The sequence below is a fragment of the Osmerus mordax genome, chromosome 17, assembly GCF_038355195.1.
Source record: "Osmerus mordax isolate fOsmMor3 chromosome 17, fOsmMor3.pri, whole genome shotgun sequence".
Classification (NCBI taxonomy): Eukaryota; Metazoa; Chordata; class Actinopteri; order Osmeriformes; family Osmeridae; genus Osmerus; species Osmerus mordax.
In genome coordinates, this window is record NC_090066.1 from 14,692,119 (window position 1) to 14,714,441 (window position 22,323).

Below are 22,323 nucleotides of genomic sequence, written 5' to 3' on the forward strand. Positions count from 1 at the left end.
GCCCCCGCCGATTGAGGATTTGGAGACGTTCCTGTGCTTGCCGCTAAAAGGACGACAGGAGAGAGTGGCTTGTGTCGCGATGAAGATGACGACCAGCTGCATCGAGGGGGTGCTGTCTGCGTTGGGAGATAGACTGCAGAACGTGCAGTGGAGCTGTACTTTAGGGGAAACTGCCAATAGACGAAAAAGAAGAAGACGGTATTGGTGAATGCTGGCGTCTATCCCGCTACCTCTTGCATGATAAGCGAACGCCGTACCATTTCGGCAGTGCACCTTGGAGTCTCGGAATGCTGCTAGCTCCCGTTTCGTTGCGTTCTTGACATCCACTTGAATTTGCAGCGAAAAAAGCGCCTGGTGGCGTGGGCCAAACACGACCGGTTGTTTCACGCCGACACGAGGTGGCGCCGAGGACACCCCGTTTCCGTTCCTTCACATGCAGTCATTGGCCTGTTAGCTCAGTTGGTCAGAGCGTGGTGCTAATAACGCCAAGGTCACGGGTTCGATCCCCTTACGGGCCATTGAGAGCTTTTTGGAGGTCTTTTCCTTCCTTCCCCGCGTTTGTGGCCAGGCTTCGCCATGCTACTGAAGACAGTGGTCTCTGTGCCGAAATAGCTCAGTTGGGAGAGCGTTAGACTGAAGATCTGAAGGTCACTGGTTCGATCCCGGGTTTCGGCAAAGCTTTGGCGTCTCCAAAGTAGAGTCTACTCAAGGAAGTGGTTGACGGTGCGTTTTCTCAAAGGTCACGCCAAAGCACTGCTGACCGCTGACTGGTCAAAGAAATGCGCGACACGGGACGTACTGCATAAACTTGTCCCTTTTAAATATCTGAGGTGAGAGCGCAGCGCTGTGCACCAGTGGCCCGTGTTTTCCCTCCATTGGATGAAATGTCAAGCCGCAAAACGCCCCCGCCGATTGAGGATTTGGAGACGTTCCTGTGCTTGCCGCTAAAAGGACGACAGGAGAGAGTGGCTTGTGTCGCAATGAAGATGACGACCAGCTGCATCGAGGGGGTGCTGTCTGCGTTGGGAGATAGACTGCAGAACGTGCAGCGGAGCTGTACTTTAGGGGAAACTGCCAAAAGACGAAAAAAAAGAAGACGGTATTGGACAATGCTGGCGTCTATCCCGCTACCTCTTGCATGATAAGCGAACGCCGTACCATTTCGGCAGTGCACCTTGGAGTCTCGGAATGCTGCTAGCTCCCGTTTCGTTGCTTTCTTGACATCCACTTGAATTTGCAGCGAAAAAAGCGCCTGGTGGCGTGGGCCAAACACGACCGGTTGTTTCACGCCGACACGAGGTGGCGCCGAGGACACCACGTTTCCGTTGCTTCACAAGGCGTCATTGGCCTGTTAGCTCAGTTGGTCAGAGCGTGGTGCTAATCACGCCAAGGTCATGGGTTCGATCCCCTTACGGGCCATTTAGAGCTTTTTGGAGGTCTTTTCCTTCCTTCCCCGCATTTGTGGCCAGGCTTCGCCATGCTCATGAAGACAGTGGTCTCCGTGCCGAAATAGCTCAGTTGGGAGAGCGTTAGACTGAAGATCTAAAGGTCCCTGGTTCGATCCCGGGTTTCGGCAAAGCTTTGGCGTCTCCAAAGTAGAGTCTACTCAAGGAAGTGGTTGACGGTGCGTTTTCTCAAAGGTCACGCCAAAGCACTGCTGACCGCTGACTGGTCAAAGAAATGCGCGACACGGGACGTACTGCATAAACTTGTCCCTTTTAAATATCTGAGGTGAGAGCGCAGCGCTGTGCACCAGTGGCCCGTGTTTTCCCTCCATTGGATGAAATGTCAAGCCGCAAAACGCCCCCGCCGATTGAGGATTTGGAGACGTTCCTGTGCTTGCCGCTAAAAGGACGACAGGAGAGAGTGGCTTGTGTCGCGATGAAGATGACGACCAGCTGCATCGAGGGGGTGCTGTCTGCGTTGGGAGATAGACTGCAGAACGTGCAGCGGAGCTGTACTTTAGGGGAAACTGCCAAAAGACGAAAAAAAAAGAAGACGGTATTGGACAATGCTGGCGTCTATCCCGCTACCTCTTGCATGATAAGCGAACGCCGTACCATTTCGGCAGTGCACCTTGGAGTCTCGGAATGCTGCTAGCTCCCGTTTCGTTGCGTTCTTGACATCCACTTGAATTTGCAGCGAAAAAAGCGCCTGGTGGCGTGGGCCAAACACGACCGGTTGTTTCACGCCGACACGAGGTGGCGCCGAGGACACCCCGTTTCCATTGCTTCACATGCCGTCATTGGCCTGTTAGCTCAGTTGGTCAGAGCGTGGTGCTAATAACGCCAAGGTCACGGGTTCGATCCCCTTACGGGCCACTGAGAGCTTTTTGGAGGCCTTTTCCTTCCTTCCTTCCCCGCGTTTGTGGCCAGACTTCGACATGCTACTGAAGACAGTGGTCTTCGTGCCGAAATAGCTCAGTTGGGAGAGCGTTAGACTGAAGATCTAAAGGTCCCTGTTTCGATCCCGGGTTTCGGCAAAGCTTTGGCGTCTCCAAAGTAGAGTCTACTCAAGGAAGTGGTTGACGGTGCGTTTTCTCAAAGGTCACGCCAAAGCACTGCTGACCGCTGACTGGTCAAAGAAATGCGCGACACGGGACGTACTGCATAAACTTGTCCCTTTTAAATATCTGAGGTGAGAGCGCAGCGCTGTGCACCAGTGGCCCGTGTTTTCCCTCCATTGGATGAAATGTCAAGCCGCAAAACGCCCCCGCCGATTGAGGATTTGGAGACGTTCCTGTGCTTGCCGCTAAAAGGACGACAGGAGAGAGTGGCTTGTGTCGCCATGAAGATGACGACCAGCTGCATCGAGGGGGTGCTGTCTGCGTTGGGAGATAGACTGCAGAACGTGCAGTGGAGCTGTACTTTAGGGGAAACTGCCAATAGACGAAAAAGAAGAAGACGGTATTGGTGAATGCTGGCGTCTATCCCGCTACCTCTTGCATGATAAGCGAACGCCGTACCATTTCGGCAGTGCACCTTGGAGTCTCGGAATGCTGCTAGCTCCCGTTTCGTTGCGTTCTTGACATCCACTTGAATTTGCAGCGAAAAAAGCGCCTGGTGGCGTGGGCCAAACACGACCGGTTGTTTCACGCCGACACGAGGTGGCGCCGAGGACACCCCGTTTCCGTTCCTTCACATGCAGTCATTGGCCTGTTAGCTCAGTTGGTCAGAGCGTGGTGCTAATAACGCCAAGGTCACGGGTTCGATCCCCTTACGGGCCACTGAGAGCTTTTTGGAGGTATTTTCCTTCCTTCCCCGCGTTTGTGACCAGGCTTCGACATGCTACTGAAGACAGAGGTGTCTCTGCCGAAATAGCTCAGTTGGGAGAGCGTTAGACTGAAGATCTAAAGGTCCCTGGTTCGATCCCGGGTTTCGGCAAAGCTTTGCCGTCTCCAAAGTAGAGTCTTCTCAAGGAAGTGGTTGACGGTGTGTTTTCTCAAAGGTCACGCCAAAGCACTGCTGACCGCTGACTGGTCAAAGAAATGCGCGACACGGGACGTACTGCATAAACTTGTCCCTTTTAAATATCTGAGGTGAGAGCGCAGCGCTGTGCACCAGTGGCCCATGTTTTCCCTCCATTGGATGAAATGTCAAGCCGCAAAACGCCCCCGCCGATTGAGGATTTGGAGACGTTCCTGTGCTTGCCGCTAAAAGGACGACAGGAGAGAGTGGCTTGTGTCGCGATGAAGATGACGACCAGCTGCATCGAGGGGGTGCTGTCTGCGTTGGGAAATAGACTGCAGAACGTGCAGCGGAGCTGTACTTTAGGGGAAACTGCCAAAAGACGAAAAAAAAAGAAGACGGTATTGGACAATGCTGGCGTCTATCCCGCTACCTCTTGCATGATAAGCGAACGCCGTACCATTTCGGCAGTGCACCTTGGAGTCTCGGAATGCTGCTAGCTCCCGTTTCGTTGCTTTCTTGACATTCACTTGAATTTGCAGCGAAAAAAGCGCCTGGTGGCGTGGGCCAAACACGACCGGTTGTTTCACGCCGACAGGAGGTGGCGCCGAGGACACCACGTTTCCGTTGCTTCACATGGCGTCATTGGCCTGTTAGCTCAGTTGGTCAGAGCGTGGTGCTAATAACGCCAAGGTCACGGGTTCGATCCCCTTACAGGCCATTGAGAGCTTTTTGGAGGTCTTTTCCGTCCTTCCCTGCGTTTGTGGCTAGGCTTCGACATGCTACTGAAGACAGAGATCTCCGTGCCGAAATAGCTCAGTTGGGAGAGCGTTAGACTGAAGATCTAAAGGTCCCTGGTTCGATCCCGGGTTTCGGCAAAGCTTTGGCGTCTCCAAAGTAGAGTCTACTCAAGGAAGTGGTTGACGGTGGTTTTCTCAAAGGTCAAGCCGAAGCACTGCTGACCGCTGACTGGTCAAAGAAATGCGCGACACGGGACGTACTGCATAAACTTGTCCCTTTTAAATATCTGAGGTGAGAGCGCAGCGCTGTGCACCAGTGGCCCGTGTTTTCCCTCCATTGGATGAAATGTCAAGCCGCAAAACGCCCCCGCCGATTGAGGATTTGGAGACGTTCCTGTGCTTGCCGCTAAAAGGACGACAGGAGAGAGTGGCTTGTGTCGCCATGAAGATGACGACCAGCTGCATCGAGGGGGTGCTGTCTGCGTTGGGAGATAGACTGCAGAAAGTGCAGCGGAGCTGTACTTTAAGGGAAACTGCCAAAAGACGAAAAAGAAGAAGACGGTATTGGACAATGCTGGCGTCTATCCCGCTACCTCTTGCATGATAAGCGAACGCCGTACCATTTCGGCAGTGCACCTTGGAGTCTCGGAATGCTGCTAGCTCCCGTTTCGTTGCTTTCTTGACATCCACTTGAATTTGCAGCGAAAAAAGCGCCTGGTGGCGTGGGCCAAACACGACCGGTTGTTTCACGCCGACACGAGGTGGCGCCGAGGACACCCCGTTTCCGTTGCTTCACATGCCGTCATTGGCCTGTTAGCTCAGTTGGTCAGAGCGTGGTGCTAATAACGCCAAGGTCACGGGTTCGATCCCCTTACGGGCCACTGAGAGCTTTTTGGAGGTCTTTTCCTTCCTTCCCCGCGTTTGTGGCCAGACTTCGACATGCTACTGAAGACAGTGGTCTCTGTGCCGAAATAGCTCAGTTGGGAGAGTGTTAGACTGAAGTTCTGAAGGTCCCTGGTTCGATCCCGGGTTTCGGCAAAGCTTTGGCGTCTCCAAAGTAGAGTCTACTCAAGGAAGTGGTTGACGCTGAGTTTTCTCAAAGGTCACGCCAAAGCACTGCTGACCGCTGACTGGTCAAAGAAATGCGCGACACGGGACGTACTGCATAAACTTGTCCCTTTTAAATATCTGAGGTGAGAGCGCAGCGCTGTGCACCAGTGGCCCGTGTTTTCCCTCCATTGGATGAAATGTCAAGCCGCAAAACGCCCCCGCCAATTGAGGATTTGGAGACGTTCCTGTGCTTGCCGCTAAAAGGACGACAGGAGAGAGTGGCTTGTGTCGCGATGAAGATGACGACCAGCTGCATCGAGGGGGTGCTGTCTGCGTTGGGAGATAGACTGCAGAACGTGCAGCGGAGCTGTACTTTAGGGGAAACTGCCAAAAGACGAAAAAAAAAGAAGACGGTATTGGACAATGCTGGCGTCTATCCCGCTACCTCTTGCATGATAAGCGAACGCCGTACCATTTCGGCAGTGCACCTTGGAGTCTCGGAATGCTGCTAGCTCCCGTTTCGTTGCTTTCTTGACATTCACTTGAATTTGCAGCGAAAAAAGCGCCTGGTGGCGTGGGCCAAACACGACCGGTTGTTTCACGCCGACAGGAGGTGGCGCCGAGGACACCACGTTTCCGTTGCTTCACATGGCGTCATTGGCCTGTTAGCTCAGTTGGTCAGAGCGTGGTGCTAATAACGCCAAGGTCACGGGTTCGATCCCCTTACAGGCCATTGAGAGCTTTTTGGAGGTCTTTTCCGTCCTTCCCTGCGTTTGTGGCTAGGCTTCGACATGCTACTGAAGACAGAGATCTCCGTGCCGAAATAGCTCAGTTGGGAGAGCGTTAGACTGAAGATCTAAAGGTCCCTGGTTCGATCCCGGGTTTCGGCAAAGCTTTGGCGTCTCCAAAGTAGAGTCTACTCAAGGAAGTGGTTGACGGTGGTTTTCTCAAAGGTCAAGCCGAAGCACTGCTGACCGCTGACTGGTCAAAGAAATGCGCGACACGGGACGTACTGCATAAACTTGTCCCTTTTAAATATCTGAGGTGAGAGCGCAGCGCTGTGCACCAGTGGCCCGTGTTTTCCCTCCATTGGATGAAATGTCAAGCCGCAAAACGCCCCCGCCGATTGAGGATTTGGAGACGTTCCTGTGCTTGCCGCTAAAAGGACGACAGGAGAGAGTGGCTTGTGTCGCCATGAAGATGACGACCAGCTGCATCGAGGGGGTGCTGTCTGCGTTGGGAGATAGACTGCAGAAAGTGCAGCGGAGCTGTACTTTAAGGGAAACTGCCAAAAGACGAAAAAGAAGAAGACGGTATTGGACAATGCTGGCGTCTATCCCGCTACCTCTTGCATGATAAGCGAACGCCGTACCATTTCGGCAGTGCACCTTGGAGTCTCGGAATGCTGCTAGCTCCCGTTTCGTTGCTTTCTTGACATCCACTTGAATTTGCAGCGAAAAAAGCGCCTGGTGGCGTGGGCCAAACACGACCGGTTGTTTCACGCCGACACGAGGTGGCGCCGAGGACACCCCGTTTCCGTTGCTTCACATGCCGTCATTGGCCTGTTAGCTCAGTTGGTCAGAGCGTGGTGCTAATAACGCCAAGGTCACGGGTTCGATCCCCTTACGGGCCACTGAGAGCTTTTTGGAGGTCTTTTCCTTCCTTCCCCGCGTTTGTGGCCAGACTTCGACATGCTACTGAAGACAGTGGTCTCTGTGCCGAAATAGCTCAGTTGGGAGAGTGTTAGACTGAAGTTCTGAAGGTCCCTGGTTCGATCCCGGGTTTCGGCAAAGCTTTGGCGTCTCCAAAGTAGAGTCTACTCAAGGAAGTGGTTGACGGTGCGTTTTCTCAAAGGTCACGCCAAAGCACTGCTGACCGCTGACTGGTCAAAGAAATGCGCGACACGGGACGTACTGCATAAACTTGTCCCTTTTAAATATCTGAGGTGAGAGCGCAGCGCTGTGCACCAGTGGCCCGTGTTTTCCCTCCATTGGATGAAATGTCAAGCCGCAAAACGCCCCCGCCAATTGAGGATTTGGAGACGTTCCTGTGCTTGCCGCTAAAAGGACGACAGGAGAGAGTGGCTTGTGTCGCGATGAAGATGACGACCAGCTGCATCGAGGGGGTGCTGTCTGCGTTGGGAGATAGACTGCAGAACGTGCAGCGGAGCTGTACTTTAGGGGAAACTGCCAAAAGACGAAAAAAAAAGAAGACGGTATTGGACAATGCTGGCGTCTATCCCGCTACCTCTTGCATGATAAGCGAACGCCGTACCATTTCGGCAGTGCACCTTGGAGTCTCGGAATGCTGCTAGCTCCCGTTTCGTTGCTTTCTTGACATCCACTTGAATTTGCAGTGAAAAAAGCGCCTGGTGGCGTGGGCCAAACACGACCGGTTGTTTCACGCCGACACGAGGTGGCGCCGAGGACACCACGTTTCCGTTGCTTCTCAAGGCGTCATTGGCCTGTTAGCTCAGTTGGTCAGAGCGTGGTGCTAATAACGCCAAGGTCACGGGTTCGATCCCCTTACGGGCCATTGAGAGCTATTTGGAGGTCTTTTCCTTCCTTCCCCGCGTTTGTGGCCAGGCTTCGCCATGCTACTGAAGACAGTGGTCTCTGTGCCGAAATAGCTCAGTTGGGAGAGCGTTAGACTGAAGATCTGAAGGTCACTGGTTCGATCCCGGGTTTCGGCAAAGCTTTGGCGTCTCCAAAGTAGAGTCTACTCAAGGAAGTGGTTGACGGTGCGTTTTCTCAAAGGTCACGCCAAAGCACTGCTGACCGCTGACTGGTCAAAGAAATGCGCGACACGGGACGTACTGCATAAACTTGTCCCTTTTAAATATCTGAGGTGAGAGCGCAGCGCTGTGCACCAGTGGCCCGTGTTTTCCCTCCATTGGATGAAATGTCAAGCCGCAAAACGCCCCCGCCGATTGAGGATTTGGAGACGTTCCTGTGCTTGCCGCTAAAAGGACGACAGGAGAGAGTGGCTTGTGTCGCCATGAAGATGACGACCAGCTGCATCGAGGGGGTGCTGTCTGCGTTGGGAGATAGACTGCAGAAAGTGCAGCGGAGCTGTACTTTAAGGGAAACTGCCAAAAGACGAAAAAGAAGAAGACGGTATTGGACAATGCTGACGTCTATCCCGCTACCTCTTGCATGATAAGCGAACGCCGTACCATTTCGGCAGTGCACCTTGGAGTCTCGGAATGCTGCTAGCTCCCGTTTCGTTGCTTTCTTGACATCCACTTGAATTTGCAGCGAAAAAAGCGCCTGGAGGCGTGGGCCAAACACGACCGGTTGTTTCACGCCGACACGAGGTGGCGCCGAGGACACCCCGTTTCCATTGCTTCACATGCCGTCATTGGCCTGTTAGCTCAGTTGGTCAGAGCGTGGTGCTAATAACGCCAAGGTCACGGGTTCGATCCCCTTACGGGCCACTGAGAGCTTTTTGGAGGTCTTTTCCTTCCTTCCCCGCGTTTGTGGCCAGACTTCGACATGCTACTGAAGACAGTGGTCTCTGTGCCGAAATAGCTCAGTTGGGAGAGCGTTAGACTGAAGTTCTGAAGGTCCCTGGTTCGATCCCGGGTTTCGGCAAAGCTTTGGCGTCTCCAAAGTAGAGTCTACTCAAGGAAGTGGTTGACGCTGCGTTTTCTCAAAGGTCACGCCAAAGCACTGCTGACCGCTGACTGGTCAAAGAAATGCGCGACACGGGACGTACTGCATAAACTTGTCCCTTTTAAATATCTGAGGTGAGAGCGCAGCGCTGTGCACCAGTGGCCCGTGTTTTCCCTCCATTGGATGAAATGTCAAGCCGCAAAACGCCCCCGCCAATTGAGGATTTGGAGACGTTCCTGTGCTTGCCGCTAAAAGGACGACAGGAGAGAGTGGCTTGTGTCGCGATGAAGATGACGACCAGCTGCATCGAGGGGGTGCTGTCTGCGTTGAGAGATAGACTGCAGAACGTGCAGCGGAGCTGTACTTTAGGGGAAACTGCCAAAAGACGAAAAAAAAAGAAGACGGTATTGGACAATGCTGGCGTCTATCCCGCTACCTCTTGCATGATAAGCGAACGCCGTACCATTTCGGCAGTGCACCTTGGAGTCTCGGAATGCTGCTAGCTCCCGTTTCGTTGCTTTCTTGACATCCACTTGAATTTGCAGTGAAAAAAGCGCCTGGTGGCGTGGGCCAAACACGACCGGTTGTTTCACGCCGACACGAGGTGGCGCCGAGGACACCACGTTTCCGTTGCTTCTCAAGGCGTCATTGGCCTGTTAGCTCAGTTGGTCAGAGCGTGGTGCTAATAACGCCAAGGTCACGGGTTCGATCCCCTTACGGGCCATTGAGAGCTTTTTGGAGGTCTTTTCCTTCCTTCCCCGTGTTTGTGGCCAGGCTTCGCCATGCTACTGAAGACAGTGGTCTCTGTGCCGAAATAGCTCAGTTGGGAGAGCGTTAGACTGAAGATCTGAAGGTCACTGGTTCGATCCCGGGTTTCGGCAAAGCTTTGGCGTCTCCAAAGTAGAGTCTACTCAAGGAAGTGGTTGACGGTGCGTTTTCTCAAAGGTCACGCCAAAGCACTGCTGACCGCTGACTGGTCAAAGAAATGCGCGACACGGGACGTACTGCATAAACTTGTCCCTTTTAAATATCTGAGGTGAGAGCGCAGCGCTGTGCACCAGTGGGCCGTGTTTTCCCTCCATTGGATGAAATGTCAAGCCGCAAAACGCCCCCGCCGATTGAGGATTTGGAGACGTTCCTGTGCTTGCCGCTAAAAGGACGACAGGAGAGAGTGGCTTGTGTCGCCATGAAGATGACGACCAGCTGCATCGAGGGGGTGCTGTCTGCGTTGGGAGATAGACTGCAGAAAGTGCAGCGGAGCTGTACTTTAAGGGAAACTGCCAAAAGACGAAAAAGAAGAAGACGGTATTGGACAATGCTGGCGTCTATCCCGCTACCTCTTGCATGATAAGCGAACGCCGTACCATTTCGGCAGTGCACCTTGGAGTCTCGGAATGCTGCTAGCTCCCGTTTCGTTGCTTTCTTGACATCCACTTGAATTTGCAGCGAAAAAAGCGCCTGGTGGCGTGGGCCAAACACGACCGGTTGTTTCACGCCGACACGAGGTGGCGCCGAGGACACCCCGTTTCCGTTGCTTCACATGCCGTCATTGGCCTGTTAGCTCAGTTGGTCAGAGCGTGGTGCTAATAACGCCAAGGTCACGGGTTCGATCCCCTTACGGGCCACTGAGAGCTTTTTGGAGGTCTTTTCCTTCCTTCCCCGCGTTTGTGGCCAGACTTCGACATGCTACTGAAGACAGTGGTCTCTGTGCCGAAATAGCTCAGTTGGGAGAGCGTTAGACTGAAGTTCTGAAGGTTCCTGGTTCGATCCCGGGTTTCGGCAAAGCTTTGGCGTCTCCAAAGTAGAGTCTACTCAAGGAAGTGGTTGACGCTGCGTTTTCTCAAAGGTCACGCCAAAGCACTGCTGACCGCTGACTGGTCAAAGAAATGCGCGACACGGGACGTACTGCATAAACTTGTCCCTTTTAAATATCTGAGGTGAGAGCGCAGCGCTGTGCACCAGTGGCCCGTGTTTTCCCTCCATTGGATGAAATGTCAAGCCGCAAAACGCCCCCGCCAATTGAGGATTTGGAGACGTTCCTGTGCTTGCCGCTAAAAGGACGACAGGAGAGAGTGGCTTGTGTCGCGATGAAGATGACGACCAGCTGCATCGAGGGGGTGCTGTCTGCGTTGGGAGATAGACTGCAGAACGTGCAGCGGAGCTGTACTTTAGGGGAAACTGCCAAAAGACGAAAAAAAAAGAAGACGGTATTGGACAATGCTGGCGTCTATCCCGCTACCTCTTGCATGATAAGCGAACGCCGTACCATTTCGGCAGTGCACCTTGGAGTCTCGGAATGCTGCTAGCTCCCGTTTCGTTGCTTTCTTGACATCCACTTGAATTTGCAGTGAAAAAAGCGCCTGGTGGCGTGGGCCAAACACGACCGGTTGTTTCACGCCGACACGAGGTGGCGCCGAGGACACCACGTTTCCGTTGCTTCTCAAGGCGTCATTGGCCTGTTAGCTCAGTTGGTCAGAGCGTGGTGCTAATAACGCCAAGGTCACGGGTTCGATCCCCTTACGGGCCATTGAGAGCTTTTTGGAGGTCTTTTCCTTCCTTCCCCGCGTTTGTGGCCAGGCTTCGCCATGCTACTGAAGACAGTGGTCTCTGTGCCGAAATAGCTCAGTTGGGAGAGCGTTAGACTGAAGATCTGAAGGTCACTGGTTCGATCCCGGGTTTCGGCAAAGCTTTGGCGTCTCCAAAGTAGAGTCTACTCAAGGAAGTGGTTGACGGTGCATTTTCTCAAAGGTCACGCCAAAGCACTGCTGACCGCTGACTGGTCAAAGAAATGCGCGACACGGGACGTACTGCATAAACTTGTCCCTTTTAAATATCTGAGGTGAGAGCGCAGCGCTGTGCACCAGTGGCCCGTGTTTTCCCTCCATTGGATGAAATGTCAAGCCGCAAAACACCCCCGCCAATTGAGGATTTGGAGACGTTCCTGTGCTTGCCGCTAAAAGGACGACAGGAGAGAGTGGCTTGTGTCGCGATGAAGATGACGACCAGCTGCATCGAGGGGGTGCTGTCTGCGTTGGGAGATAGACTGCAGAACGTGCAGCGGAGCTGTACTTTAGGGGAAACTGCCAAAAGACGAAAAAAAAAGAAGACGGTATTGGACAATGCTGGCGTCTATCCCGCTACCTCTTGCATGATAAGCGAACGCCGTACCATTTCGGCAGTGCACCTTGGAGTCTCGGAATGCTGCTAGCTCCCGTTTCGTTGCTTTCTTGACATCCACTTGAATTTGCAGTGAAAAAAGCGCCTGGTGGCGTGGGCCAAACACGACCGGTTGTTTCACGCCGACACGAGGTGGCGCCGAGGACACCACGTTTCCGTTGCTTCTCAAGGCGTCATTGGCCTGTTAGCTCAGTTGGTCAGAGCGTGGTGCTAATAACGCCAAGGTCACGGGTTCGATCCCCTTACGGGCCATTGAGAGCTATTTGGAGGTCTTTTCCTTCCTTCCCCGCGTTTGTGGCCAGGCTTCGCCATGCTACTGAAGACAGTGGTCTCTGTGCCGAAATAGCTCAGTTGGGAGAGCGTTAGACTGAAGATCTGAAGGTCACTGGTTCGATCCCGGGTTTCGGCAAAGCTTTGGCGTCTCCAAAGTTGAGTCTACTCAAGGAAGTGGTTGACGGTGCGTTTTCTCAAAGGTCACGCCAAAGCACTGCTGACCGCTGACTGGTCAAAGAAATGCGCGACACGGGACGTACTGCATAAACTTGTCCCTTTTAAATATCTGAGGTGAGAGCGCAGCGCTGTGCACCAGTGGCCCGTGTTTTCCCTCCATTGGATGAAATGTCAAGCCGCAAAACGCCCCCGCCGATTGAGGATTTGGAGACGTTCCTGTGCTTGCCGCTAAAAGGACGACAGGAGAGAGTGGCTTGTGTCGCCATGAAGATGACGACCAGCTGCATCGAGGGGGTGCTGTCTGCGTTGGGAGATAGACTGCAGAAAGTGCAGCGGAGCTGTACTTTAAGGGAAACTGCCAAAAGACGAAAAAGAAGAAGACGGTATTGGACAATGCTGGCGTCTATCCCGCTACCTCTTGCATGATAAGCGAACGCCGTACCATTTCGGCAGTGCACCTTGGAGTCTCGGAATGCTGCTAGCTCCCGTTTCGTTGCTTTCTTGACATCCACTTGAATTTGCAGCGAAAAAAGCGCCTGGTGGCGTGGGCCAAACACGACCGGTTGTTTCACGCCGACACGAGGTGGCGCCGAGGACACCCCGTTTCCGTTGCTTCACATGCCGTCATTGGCCTGTTAGCTCAGTTGGTCAGAGCGTGGTGCTAATAACGCCAAGGTCACGGGTTCGATCCCCTTACGGGCCACTGAGAGCTTTTTGGAGGTCTTTTCCTTCCTTCCCCGAGTTTGTGGCCAGGCTTCGACATGCTACTGAAGACAGTGGTCTCCGTGCCGAAATAGCTCAGTTGGGAGAGCGTTAGACTGAAGATCTAAAGGTCCCTGGTTCGATCCTGGGTTTCGGCAAAGCTTTGCCGTCTCCAAAGTAGAGTCTTCTCAAGGAAGTGGTTGACGGTGTGTTTTCTCAAAGGTCACGCCAAAGCACTGCTGACCGCTGACTGGTCAAAGAAATGCGCGACACGGGACGTACTGCATAAACTTGTCCCTTTTAAATATCTGAGGTGAGAGCGCAGCGCTGTGCACCAGTGGCCCATGTTTTCCCTCCATTGGATGAAATGTCAAGCCGCAAAACGCCCCCGCCGATTGAGGATTTGGAGACGTTCCTGTGCTTGCCGCTAAAAGGACGACAGGAGAGAGTGGCTTGTGTCGCGATGAAGATGACGACCAGCTGCATCGAGGGGGTGCTGTCTGCGTTGGGAAATAGACTGCAGAACGTGCAGCGGAGCTGTACTTTAGGGGAAACTGCCCAAAGACGAAAAAAAAAGAAGACGGTATTGGACAATGCTGGCGTCTATCCCGCTACCTCTTGCATGATAAGCGAACGCCGTACCATTTCGGCAGTGCACCTTGGAGTCTCGGAATGCTGCTAGCTCCCGTTTCGTTGCTTTCTTGACATTCACTTGAATTTGCAGCGAAAAAAGCGCCTGGTGGCGTGGGCCAAACACGACCGGTTGTTTCACGCCGACAGGAGGTGGCGCCGAGGACACCACGTTTCCGTTGCTTCACATGGCGTCATTGGCCTGTTAGCTCAGTTGGTCAGAGCGTGGTGCTAATAACGCCAAGGTCACGGGTTCGATCCCCTTACAGGCCATTGAGAGCTTTTTGGAGGTCTTTTCCGTCCTTCCCTGCGTTTGTGGCTAGGCTTCGACATGCTACTGAAGACAGAGATCTCCGTGCCGAAATAGCTCAGTTGGGAGAGCGTTAGACTGAAGATCTAAAGGTCCCTGGTTCGATCCCGGGTTTCGGCAAAGCTTTGGCGTCTCCAAAGTAGAGTCTACTCAAGGAAGTGGTTGACGGTGCGTTTTCTCAAAGGTCAAGCCGAAGCACTGCTGACCGCTGACTGGTCAAAGAAATGCGCGACACGGGACGTACTGCATAAACTTGTCCCTTTTAAATATCTGAGGTGAGAGCGCAGCGCTGTGCACCAGTGGCCCGTGTTTTCCCTCCATTGGATGAAATGTCAAGCCGCAAAACGCCCCCGCCGATTGAGGATTTGGAGACGTTCCTGTGCTTGCCGCTAAAAGGACGACAGGAGAGAGTGGCTTGTGTCGCCATGAAGATGACGACCAGCTGCATCGAGGGGGTGCTGTCTGCGTTGGGAGATAGACTGCAGAAAGTGCAGCGGAGCTGTACTTTAAGGGAAACTGCCAAAAGACGAAAAAGAAGAAGACGGTATTGGACAATGCTGGCGTCTATCCCGCTACCTCTTGCATGATAAGCGAACGCCGTACCATTTCGGCAGTGCACCTTGGAGTCTCGGAATGCTGCTAGATCCCGTTTCGTTGCTTTCTTGACATCCACTTGAATTTGCAGCGAAAAAAGCGCCTGGTGGCGTGGGCCAAACACGACCGGTTGTTTCACGCCGACACGAGGTGGCGCCGAGGACACCCCGTTTCCGTTGCTTCACATGCCGTCATTGGCCTGTTAGCTCAGTTGGTCAGAGCGTGGTGCTAATAACGCCAAGGTCACGGGTTCGATCCCCTTACGGGCCACTGAGAGCTTTTTGGAGGTCTTTTCCTTCCTTCCCCGCGTTTGTGGCCAGACTTCGACATGCTACTGAAGACAGTGGTCTCTTTGCCGAAATAGCTCAGTTGGGAGAGTGTTAGACTGAAGTTCTGAAGGTCCCTGGTTCGATCCCGGGTTTCGGCAAAGCTTTGGCGTCTCCAAAGTAGAGTCTACTCAAGGAAGTGGTTGACGCTGCGTTTTCTCAAAGGTCACGCCAAAGCACTGCTGACCCCTGACTGGTCAAAGAAATGCGCGACACGGGACGTACTGCATAAACTTGTCCCTTTTAAATATCTGAGGTGAGAGCGCAGCGCTGTGCACCAGTGGCCCGTGTTTTCCCTCCATTGGATGAAATGTCAAGCCGCAAAACGCCCCCGCCAATTGAGGATTTGGAGACGTTCCTGTGCTTGCCGCTAAAAGGACGACAGGAGAGAGTGGCTTGTGTCGCGATGAAGATGACGACCAGCTGCATCGAGGGGGTGCTGTCTGCGTTGGGAGATAGACTGCAGAACGTGCAGCGGAGCTGTACTTTAGGGGAAACTGCCAAAAGACGAAAAAAAAAGAAGACGGTATTGGACAATGCTGGCGTCTATCCCGCTACCTCTTGCATGATAAGCGAACGCCGTACCATTTCGGCAGTGCACCTTGGAGTCTCGGAATGCTGCTAGCTCCCGTTTCGTTGCTTTCTTGACATCCACTTGAATTTGCAGTGAAAAAAGCGCCTGGTGGCGTGGGCCAAACACGACCGGTTGTTTCACGCCGACACGAGGTGGCGCCGAGGACACCACGTTTCCGTTGCTTCTCAAGGCGTCATTGGCCTGTTAGCTCAGTTGGTCAGAGCGTGGTGCTAATAACGCCAAGGTCACGGGTTCGATCCCCTTACGGGCCATTGAGAGCTTTTTGGAGGTCTTTTCCTTCCTTCCCCGCGTTTGTGGCCAGGCTTCGCCATGCTACTGAAGACAGTGGTCTCTGTGCCGAAATAGCTCAGTTGGGAGAGCGTTAGACTGAAGATCTGAAGGTCACTGGTTCGATCCCGGGTTTCGGCAAAGCTTTGGCGTCTCCAAAGTAGAGTCTACTCAAGGAAGTGGTTGACGGTGCATTTTCTCAAAGGTCACGCCAAAGCACTGCTGACTGCTGACTGGTCAAAGAAATGCGCGACACGGGACGTACTGCATAAACTTGTCCCTTTTAAATATCTGAGGTGAGAGCGCAGCGCTGTGCACCAGTGGCCCGTGTTTTCCCTCCATTGGATGAAATGTCAAGCCGCAAAACGCCCCCGCCGATTGAGGATTTGGAGACGTTCCTGTGCTTGCCGCTAAAAGGACGACAGGAGAGAGTGGCTTGTGTCGCCATGAAGATGACGACCAGCTGCATCGAGGGGGTGCTGTCTGCGTTGGGAGATAGACTGCAGAAAGTGCAGCGGAGCTGTACTTTAAGGGAAACTGCCAAAAGACGAAAAAGAAGAAGACGGTATTGGACAATGCTGGCGTCTATCCCGCTACCTCTTGCATGATAAGCGAACGCCGTACCATTTCGGCAGTGCACCTTGGAGTCTCGGAATGCTGCTAGCTCCCGTTTCGTTGCTTTCTTGACATCCACTTGAATTTGCAGCGAAAAAAGCGCCTGGTGGCGTGGGCCAAACACGACCGGTTGTTTCACGCCGACACGAGGTGGCGCCGAGGACACCACGTTTCCGTTGCTTCTCAAGGCGTCATTGGCCTGTTAGCTCAGTTGGTCAGAGCGTGGTGCTAATAACGCCAAGGTCACGGGTTCGATCCCCTTACGGGCCATTGAGAGCTATTTGGAGGTCTTTTCCTTCCTTCCCCGCGTTTGTGGCCAGGCTTCGCCATGCTACTGAAGACAGTGGTCTCTGTGCCGAAATAGCTCAGTTGGGAGAGCGTTAGACTGAAGATCTGAAGGTCACTGGTTCGATCCCGGGTTTCGGCAAAGCTTTGGCGTCTCCGAAGTTGAGTCTACTCAAGGAAGTGGTTGACGGTGCGTTTTCTCAAAGGTCACGCCAAAGCACTGCTGACCGCTGACTGGTCAAAGAAATGCGCGACACGGGACGTACTGCGTAAACTTGTCCCTTTTAAATATCTGAGGTGAGAGCGCAGCGCTGTGCACCAGTGGCCCGTGTTTTCCCTCCATTGGATGAAATGTCAAGCCGCAAAACGCCCCCGCCGATTGAGGATTTGGAGACGTTCCTGTGCTTGCCGCTAAAAGGACGACAGGAGAGAGTGGCTTGTGTCGCCATGAAGATGACGACCAGCTGCATCGAGGGGGTGCTGTCTGCGTTGGGAGATAGACTGCAGAAAGTGCAGCGGAGCTGTACTTTAAGGGAAACTGCCAAAAGACGAAAAAGAAGAAGACGGTATTGGACAATGCTGGCGTCTATCCCGCTACCTCTTGCATGATAAGCGAACGCCGTACCATTTCGGCAGTGCACCTTGGAGTCTCGGAATGCTGCTAGCTCCCGTTTCGTTGCTTTCTTGACATCCACTTGAATTTGCAGCGAAAAAAGCGCCTGGTGGCGTGGGCCAAACACGACCGGTTGTTTCACGCCGACACGAGGTGGCGCCGAGGACACCCCGTTTCCGTTGCTTCACATGCCGTCATTGGCCTGTTAGCTCAGTTGGTCAGAGCGTGGTGCTAATAACGCCAAGGTCACGGGTTCGATCCCCTTACGGGCCACTGAGAGCTTTTTGGAGGTATTTTCCTTCCTTCCCCGCGTTTGTGACCAGGCTTCGACATGCTACTGAAGACAGAGGAGTCTCTGCCGAAATAGCTCAGTTGGGAGAGCGTTAGACTGAAGATCTAAAGGTCCCTGGTTCTATCCCGGGTTTCGGCAAAGCTTTGCCGTCTCCAAAGTAGAGTCTACTCAAGGAAGTGGTTGACGGTGTGTTTTCTCAAAGGTCACGCCAAAGCACTGCTGACCGCTGACTGGTCAAAGAAATGCGCGACACGGGACGTACTGCATAAACTTGTCCCTTTTAAATATCTGAGGTGAGAGCGCAGCGCTGTGCACCAGTGGCCCGTGTTTTCCCTCCATTGGATGAAATGTCAAGCCGCAGAACGCCCCCGCCGATTGAGGATTTGGAGACGTTCCTGTGCTTGCCGCTAAAAGGACGACAGGAGAGAGTGGCTTGTGTCGCGATGAAGATGACGACCAGCTGCATCGAGGGGGTGCTGTCTGCGTTGGGAGATAGACTGCAGAACGTGCAGCGGAGCTGTACTTTAGGGGAAACTGCCAAAAGACGAAAAAAAAAGAAGACGGTATTGGACAATGCTGGCGTCTATCCCGCTACCTCTTGCATGATAAGCGAACGCCGTACCATTTCGGCAGTGCACCTTGGAGTCTCGGAATGCTGCTAGCTCCCGTTTCGTTGCGTTCTTGACATCCACTTGAATTTGCAGCGAAAAAAGCGCCTGGTGGCGTGGGCCAAACACGACCGGTTGTTTCACGCCGACACGAGGTGGCGCCGAGGACACCACGTTTCCGTTGCTTCACAAGGCGTCATTGGCCTGTTACCTCAGTTGGTCAGAGCGTGGTGCTAATAAAGCCAAGGTCACGGGTTCGATCCCCTTACGGGCCACTGAGAGCTTTTTGGAGGTCTTTTCCTTCCTTCCCCGTGTTTGTGGCCAGGCTTCGACATGCTACTGAAGACAGAGGTCTCTGTGCCGAAATAGCTCAGTTGGGAGAGCGTTAGACTGAAGATCTAAAGGTCCCTGGTCCGATCCCGGGTTTCGGCAAAGCTTTGCCGTCTCCAAAGTAGAGTCTACTCAAGGAAGTGGTTGACGGTGTGTTTTCTCAAAGGTCACGCCAAAGCACTGCTGACCGCTGACTGGTCAAAGAAATGCGCAACACGGGACGTACTGCATAAACTTGTCCCTTTTAAATATCTGAGGTGAGAGCGCAGCGCTGTGCACCAGTGGCCCGTGTTTTCCCTCCATTGGATGAAATGTCAAGCCGCAAAACGCCCCCGCCGATTGAGGATTTGGAGACGTTCCTGTGCTTGCCGCTAAAAGGACGACAGGAGAGAGTGGCTTGTGTCGCGATGAAGATGACGACCAGCTGCATCGAGGGGGTGCTGTCTGCGTTGGGAGATAGACTGCAGAACGTGCAGTGGAGCTGTACTTTAGGGGAAACTGCCAATAGACGAAAAAGAAGAAGACGGTATTGGTGAATGCTGGCGTCTATCCCGCTACCTCTAGCATGATAAGCGAACGCCGTACCATTTCGTCAGTGCACCTTGGAGTCTCGGAATGCTGCTAGCTCCCGTTTCGTTGCGTTCTTGACATCCACTTGAATTTGCAGCGAAAAAAGCGCCTGGTGGCGTGGGCCAAACACGACCGGTTGTTTCACGCCGACACGAGGTGGCGCCGAGGACACCACGTTTCCGTTGCTTCTCAAGGCGTCATTGGCCTGTTAGCTCAGTTGGTCAGAGCGTGGTGCTAATAACGCCAAGGTCACGGGTTCGATCCCCTTACGGGCCATTGAGAGCTATTTGGAGGTCTTTTCCTTCCTTCCCCGCGTTTGTGGCCAGGCTTCGCCATGCTACTGAAGACAGTGGTCTCTGTGCCGAAATAGCTCAGTTGGGAGAGCGTTAGACTGAAGATCTGAAGGTCACTGGTTCGATCCCGGGTTTCGGCAAAGCTTTGGCGTCTCCAAAGTAGAGTCTACTCAAGGAAGTGGTTGACGGTGCGTTTTCTCAAAGGTCACGCCAAAGCACTGCTGACCGCTGACTGGTCAAAGAAATGCGCGACACGGGACGTACTGCATAAACTTGTCCCTTTTAAATATCTGAGGTGAGAGCGCAGCGCTGTGCACCAGTGGCCCGTGTTTTCCCTCCATTGGATGAAATGTCAAGCCGCAAAACGCCCCCGCCGATTGAGGATTTGGAGACGTTCCTGTGCTTGCCGCTAAAAGGACGACAGGAGAGAGTGGCTTGTGTCGCCATGAAGATGACGACCAGCTGCATCGAGGGGGTGCTGTCTGCGTTGGGAGATAGACTGCAGAAAGTGCAGCGGAGCTGTACTTTAAGGGAAACTGCCAAAAGACGAAAAAGAAGAAGACGGTATTGGACAATGCTGGCGTCTATCCCGCTACCTCTTGCATGATAAGCGAACGCCGTACCATTTCGGCAGTGCACCTTGGAGTCTCGGAATGCTGCTAGCTCCCGTTTCGTTGCTTTCTTGACATCCACTTGAATTTGCAGCGAAAAAAGCGCCTGGTGGCGTGGGCCAAACACGACCGGTTGTTTCACGCCGACACGAGGTGGCGCCGAGGACACCCCGTTTCCGTTGCTTCACATGCCGTCATTGGCCTGTTAGCTCAGTTGGTCAGAGCGTGGTGCTAATAACGCCAAGGTCACGGGTTCGATCCCCTTACGGGCCACTGAGAGCTTTTTGGAGGTCTTTTCCTTCCTTCCCCGAGTTTGTGGCCAGGCTTCGACATGCTACTGAAGACAGTGGTCTCCGTGCCGAAATAGCTCAGTTGGGAGAGCGTTAGACTGAAGATCTAAAGGTCCCTGGTTCGATCCTGGGTTTCGGCAAAGCTTTGCCGTCTCCAAAGTAGAGTCTTCTCAAGGAAGTGGTTGACGGTGTGTTTTCTCAAAGGTCACGCCAAAGCACTGCTGACCGCTGACTGGTCAAAGAAATGCGCGACACGGGACGTACTGCATAAACTTGTCCCTTTTAAATATCTGAGGTGAGAGCGCAGCGCTGTGCACCAGTGGCCCATGTTTTCCCTCCATTGGATGAAATGTCAAGCCGCAAAACGCCCCCGCCGATTGAGGATTTGGAGACGTTCCTGTGCTTGCCGCTAAAAGGACGACAGGAGAGAGTGGCTTGTGTCGCGATGAAGATGACGACCAGCTGCATCGAGGGGGTGCTGTCTGCGTTGGGAAATAGACTGCAGAACGTGCAGCGGAGCTGTACTTTAGGGGAAACTGCCCAAAGACGAAAAAAAAAGAAGACGGTATTGGACAATGCTGGCGTCTATCCCGCTACCTCTTGCATGATAAGCGAACGCCGTACCATTTCGGCAGTGCACCTTGGAGTCTCGGAATGCTGCTAGCTCCCGTTTCGTTGCTTTCTTGACATTCACTTGAATTTGCAGCGAAAAAAGCGCCTGGTGGCGTGGGCCAAACACGACCGGTTGTTTCACGCCGACAGGAGGTGGCGCCGAGGACACCACGTTTCCGTTGCTTCACATGGCGTCATTGGCCTGTTAGCTCAGTTGGTCAGAGCGTGGTGCTAATAACGCCAAGGTCACGGGTTCGATCCCCTTACAGGCCATTGAGAGCTTTTTGGAGGTCTTTTCCGTCCTTCCCTGCGTTTGTGGCTAGGCTTCGACATGCTACTGAAGACAGAGATCTCCGTGCCGAACAAGCTCAGTTGGGAGAGCGTTAGACTGAAGATCTAAAGGTCCCTGGTTCGATCCCGGGTTTCGGCAAAGCTTTGGCGTCTCCAAAGTAGAGTCTACTCAAGGAAGTGGTTGACGGTGCGTTTTCTCAAAGGTCAAGCCGAAGCACTGCTGACCGCTGACTGGTCAAAGAAATGCGCGACACGGGACGTACTGCATAAACTTGTCCCTTTTAAATATCTGAGGTGAGAGCGCAGCGCTGTGCACCAGTGGCCCGTGTTTTCCCTCCATTGGATGAAATGTCAAGCCGCAAAACGCCCCCGCCGATTGAGGATTTGGAGACGTTCCTGTGCTTGCCGCTAAAAGGACGACAGGAGAGAGTGGCTTGTGTCGCCATGAAGATGACGACCAGCTGCATCGAGGGGGTGCTGTCTGCGTTGGGAGATAGACTGCAGAAAGTGCAGCGGAGCTGTACTTTAAGGGAAACTGCCAAAAGACGAAAAAGAAGAAGACGGTATTGGACAATGCTGGCGTCTATCCCGCTACCTCTTGCATGATAAGCGAACGCCGTACCATTTCGGCAGTGCACCTTGGAGTCTCGGAATGCTGCTAGCTCCCGTTTCGTTGCTTTCTTGACATCCACTTGAATTTGCAGCGAAAAAAGCGCCTGGTGGCGTGGGCCAAACACGACCGGTTGTTTCACGCCGACACGAGGTGGCGCCGAGGACACCCCGTTTCCGTTGCTTCACATGCCGTCATTGGCCTGTTAGCTCAGTTGGTCAGAGCGTGGTGCTAATAACGCCAAGGTCACGGGTTCGATCCCCTTACGGGCCACTGAGAGCTTTTTGGAGGTCTTTTCCTTCCTTCCCCGCGTTTGTGGCCAGACTTCGACATGCTACTGAAGACAGTGGTCTCTGTGCCGAAATAGCTCAGTTGGGAGAGTGTTAGACTGAAGTTCTGAAGGTCCCTGGTTCGATCCCGGGTTTCGGCAAAGCTTTGGCG

The 22,323-nt window shown here is 53.5% G+C and overlaps 39 non-coding genes across 39 annotated transcripts; all 39 read left to right on the forward strand.

The window, feature by feature from the left end:
• The first annotated feature begins 444 nt into the window (after positions 1 to 444).
• trnai-aau (transfer RNA isoleucine (anticodon AAU)) lies at positions 445 to 518 on the forward strand. The gene has a single exon. It is a non-coding gene; the product is annotated as a tRNA-Ile (tRNA).
• Positions 519 to 1,503: 985 nt separating this feature from the next.
• Positions 1,504 to 1,576, forward strand: trnaf-gaa (transfer RNA phenylalanine (anticodon GAA)). The gene has a single exon. It is a non-coding gene; the product is annotated as a tRNA-Phe (tRNA).
• Positions 1,577 to 2,247: 671 nt separating this feature from the next.
• trnai-aau (transfer RNA isoleucine (anticodon AAU)) lies at positions 2,248 to 2,321 on the forward strand. Its single transcript has one exon. It is a non-coding gene; the product is annotated as a tRNA-Ile (tRNA).
• Positions 2,322 to 2,409: 88 nt separating this feature from the next.
• Positions 2,410 to 2,482, forward strand: trnaf-gaa (transfer RNA phenylalanine (anticodon GAA)). The gene has a single exon. It is a non-coding gene; the product is annotated as a tRNA-Phe (tRNA).
• Positions 2,483 to 3,152: 670 nt separating this feature from the next.
• Positions 3,153 to 3,226, forward strand: trnai-aau (transfer RNA isoleucine (anticodon AAU)). Its single transcript has one exon. It is a non-coding gene; the product is annotated as a tRNA-Ile (tRNA).
• Positions 3,227 to 3,310: 84 nt separating this feature from the next.
• trnaf-gaa (transfer RNA phenylalanine (anticodon GAA)) lies at positions 3,311 to 3,383 on the forward strand. The gene has a single exon. It is a non-coding gene; the product is annotated as a tRNA-Phe (tRNA).
• Positions 3,384 to 4,054: 671 nt separating this feature from the next.
• trnai-aau (transfer RNA isoleucine (anticodon AAU)) lies at positions 4,055 to 4,128 on the forward strand. Its single transcript has one exon. It is a non-coding gene; the product is annotated as a tRNA-Ile (tRNA).
• Positions 4,129 to 4,212: 84 nt separating this feature from the next.
• trnaf-gaa (transfer RNA phenylalanine (anticodon GAA)) lies at positions 4,213 to 4,285 on the forward strand. Its single transcript has one exon. It is a non-coding gene; the product is annotated as a tRNA-Phe (tRNA).
• A 669-nt stretch (positions 4,286 to 4,954) lies between these two features.
• Positions 4,955 to 5,028, forward strand: trnai-aau (transfer RNA isoleucine (anticodon AAU)). The gene has a single exon. It is a non-coding gene; the product is annotated as a tRNA-Ile (tRNA).
• An 84-nt stretch (positions 5,029 to 5,112) lies between these two features.
• trnaf-gaa (transfer RNA phenylalanine (anticodon GAA)) lies at positions 5,113 to 5,185 on the forward strand. The gene has a single exon. It is a non-coding gene; the product is annotated as a tRNA-Phe (tRNA).
• Positions 5,186 to 5,856: 671 nt separating this feature from the next.
• On the forward strand, positions 5,857 to 5,930 carry trnai-aau (transfer RNA isoleucine (anticodon AAU)). Its single transcript has one exon. It is a non-coding gene; the product is annotated as a tRNA-Ile (tRNA).
• An 84-nt stretch (positions 5,931 to 6,014) lies between these two features.
• On the forward strand, positions 6,015 to 6,087 carry trnaf-gaa (transfer RNA phenylalanine (anticodon GAA)). The gene has a single exon. It is a non-coding gene; the product is annotated as a tRNA-Phe (tRNA).
• A 669-nt stretch (positions 6,088 to 6,756) lies between these two features.
• Positions 6,757 to 6,830, forward strand: trnai-aau (transfer RNA isoleucine (anticodon AAU)). The gene has a single exon. It is a non-coding gene; the product is annotated as a tRNA-Ile (tRNA).
• Positions 6,831 to 6,914: 84 nt separating this feature from the next.
• On the forward strand, positions 6,915 to 6,987 carry trnaf-gaa (transfer RNA phenylalanine (anticodon GAA)). The gene has a single exon. It is a non-coding gene; the product is annotated as a tRNA-Phe (tRNA).
• Positions 6,988 to 7,658: 671 nt separating this feature from the next.
• trnai-aau (transfer RNA isoleucine (anticodon AAU)) lies at positions 7,659 to 7,732 on the forward strand. Its single transcript has one exon. It is a non-coding gene; the product is annotated as a tRNA-Ile (tRNA).
• An 827-nt stretch (positions 7,733 to 8,559) lies between these two features.
• trnai-aau (transfer RNA isoleucine (anticodon AAU)) lies at positions 8,560 to 8,633 on the forward strand. Its single transcript has one exon. It is a non-coding gene; the product is annotated as a tRNA-Ile (tRNA).
• An 84-nt stretch (positions 8,634 to 8,717) lies between these two features.
• On the forward strand, positions 8,718 to 8,790 carry trnaf-gaa (transfer RNA phenylalanine (anticodon GAA)). The gene has a single exon. It is a non-coding gene; the product is annotated as a tRNA-Phe (tRNA).
• Positions 8,791 to 9,461: 671 nt separating this feature from the next.
• trnai-aau (transfer RNA isoleucine (anticodon AAU)) lies at positions 9,462 to 9,535 on the forward strand. Its single transcript has one exon. It is a non-coding gene; the product is annotated as a tRNA-Ile (tRNA).
• Positions 9,536 to 10,362: 827 nt separating this feature from the next.
• trnai-aau (transfer RNA isoleucine (anticodon AAU)) lies at positions 10,363 to 10,436 on the forward strand. The gene has a single exon. It is a non-coding gene; the product is annotated as a tRNA-Ile (tRNA).
• An 84-nt stretch (positions 10,437 to 10,520) lies between these two features.
• trnaf-gaa (transfer RNA phenylalanine (anticodon GAA)) lies at positions 10,521 to 10,593 on the forward strand. Its single transcript has one exon. It is a non-coding gene; the product is annotated as a tRNA-Phe (tRNA).
• A 671-nt stretch (positions 10,594 to 11,264) lies between these two features.
• Positions 11,265 to 11,338, forward strand: trnai-aau (transfer RNA isoleucine (anticodon AAU)). The gene has a single exon. It is a non-coding gene; the product is annotated as a tRNA-Ile (tRNA).
• An 828-nt stretch (positions 11,339 to 12,166) lies between these two features.
• On the forward strand, positions 12,167 to 12,240 carry trnai-aau (transfer RNA isoleucine (anticodon AAU)). The gene has a single exon. It is a non-coding gene; the product is annotated as a tRNA-Ile (tRNA).
• An 827-nt stretch (positions 12,241 to 13,067) lies between these two features.
• Positions 13,068 to 13,141, forward strand: trnai-aau (transfer RNA isoleucine (anticodon AAU)). Its single transcript has one exon. It is a non-coding gene; the product is annotated as a tRNA-Ile (tRNA).
• An 84-nt stretch (positions 13,142 to 13,225) lies between these two features.
• On the forward strand, positions 13,226 to 13,298 carry trnaf-gaa (transfer RNA phenylalanine (anticodon GAA)). Its single transcript has one exon. It is a non-coding gene; the product is annotated as a tRNA-Phe (tRNA).
• Positions 13,299 to 13,969: 671 nt separating this feature from the next.
• trnai-aau (transfer RNA isoleucine (anticodon AAU)) lies at positions 13,970 to 14,043 on the forward strand. Its single transcript has one exon. It is a non-coding gene; the product is annotated as a tRNA-Ile (tRNA).
• Positions 14,044 to 14,127: 84 nt separating this feature from the next.
• trnaf-gaa (transfer RNA phenylalanine (anticodon GAA)) lies at positions 14,128 to 14,200 on the forward strand. The gene has a single exon. It is a non-coding gene; the product is annotated as a tRNA-Phe (tRNA).
• Positions 14,201 to 14,870: 670 nt separating this feature from the next.
• On the forward strand, positions 14,871 to 14,944 carry trnai-aau (transfer RNA isoleucine (anticodon AAU)). The gene has a single exon. It is a non-coding gene; the product is annotated as a tRNA-Ile (tRNA).
• An 84-nt stretch (positions 14,945 to 15,028) lies between these two features.
• trnaf-gaa (transfer RNA phenylalanine (anticodon GAA)) lies at positions 15,029 to 15,101 on the forward strand. Its single transcript has one exon. It is a non-coding gene; the product is annotated as a tRNA-Phe (tRNA).
• Positions 15,102 to 15,772: 671 nt separating this feature from the next.
• Positions 15,773 to 15,846, forward strand: trnai-aau (transfer RNA isoleucine (anticodon AAU)). Its single transcript has one exon. It is a non-coding gene; the product is annotated as a tRNA-Ile (tRNA).
• An 827-nt stretch (positions 15,847 to 16,673) lies between these two features.
• On the forward strand, positions 16,674 to 16,747 carry trnai-aau (transfer RNA isoleucine (anticodon AAU)). Its single transcript has one exon. It is a non-coding gene; the product is annotated as a tRNA-Ile (tRNA).
• Positions 16,748 to 17,574: 827 nt separating this feature from the next.
• Positions 17,575 to 17,648, forward strand: trnai-aau (transfer RNA isoleucine (anticodon AAU)). The gene has a single exon. It is a non-coding gene; the product is annotated as a tRNA-Ile (tRNA).
• An 84-nt stretch (positions 17,649 to 17,732) lies between these two features.
• On the forward strand, positions 17,733 to 17,805 carry trnaf-gaa (transfer RNA phenylalanine (anticodon GAA)). The gene has a single exon. It is a non-coding gene; the product is annotated as a tRNA-Phe (tRNA).
• An 829-nt stretch (positions 17,806 to 18,634) lies between these two features.
• On the forward strand, positions 18,635 to 18,707 carry trnaf-gaa (transfer RNA phenylalanine (anticodon GAA)). Its single transcript has one exon. It is a non-coding gene; the product is annotated as a tRNA-Phe (tRNA).
• A 670-nt stretch (positions 18,708 to 19,377) lies between these two features.
• On the forward strand, positions 19,378 to 19,451 carry trnai-aau (transfer RNA isoleucine (anticodon AAU)). The gene has a single exon. It is a non-coding gene; the product is annotated as a tRNA-Ile (tRNA).
• An 827-nt stretch (positions 19,452 to 20,278) lies between these two features.
• trnai-aau (transfer RNA isoleucine (anticodon AAU)) lies at positions 20,279 to 20,352 on the forward strand. Its single transcript has one exon. It is a non-coding gene; the product is annotated as a tRNA-Ile (tRNA).
• Positions 20,353 to 20,436: 84 nt separating this feature from the next.
• Positions 20,437 to 20,509, forward strand: trnaf-gaa (transfer RNA phenylalanine (anticodon GAA)). The gene has a single exon. It is a non-coding gene; the product is annotated as a tRNA-Phe (tRNA).
• A 671-nt stretch (positions 20,510 to 21,180) lies between these two features.
• trnai-aau (transfer RNA isoleucine (anticodon AAU)) lies at positions 21,181 to 21,254 on the forward strand. The gene has a single exon. It is a non-coding gene; the product is annotated as a tRNA-Ile (tRNA).
• Positions 21,255 to 22,081: 827 nt separating this feature from the next.
• On the forward strand, positions 22,082 to 22,155 carry trnai-aau (transfer RNA isoleucine (anticodon AAU)). The gene has a single exon. It is a non-coding gene; the product is annotated as a tRNA-Ile (tRNA).
• An 84-nt stretch (positions 22,156 to 22,239) lies between these two features.
• trnaf-gaa (transfer RNA phenylalanine (anticodon GAA)) lies at positions 22,240 to 22,312 on the forward strand. Its single transcript has one exon. It is a non-coding gene; the product is annotated as a tRNA-Phe (tRNA).
• Positions 22,313 to 22,323: the final 11 nt, after the last annotated feature.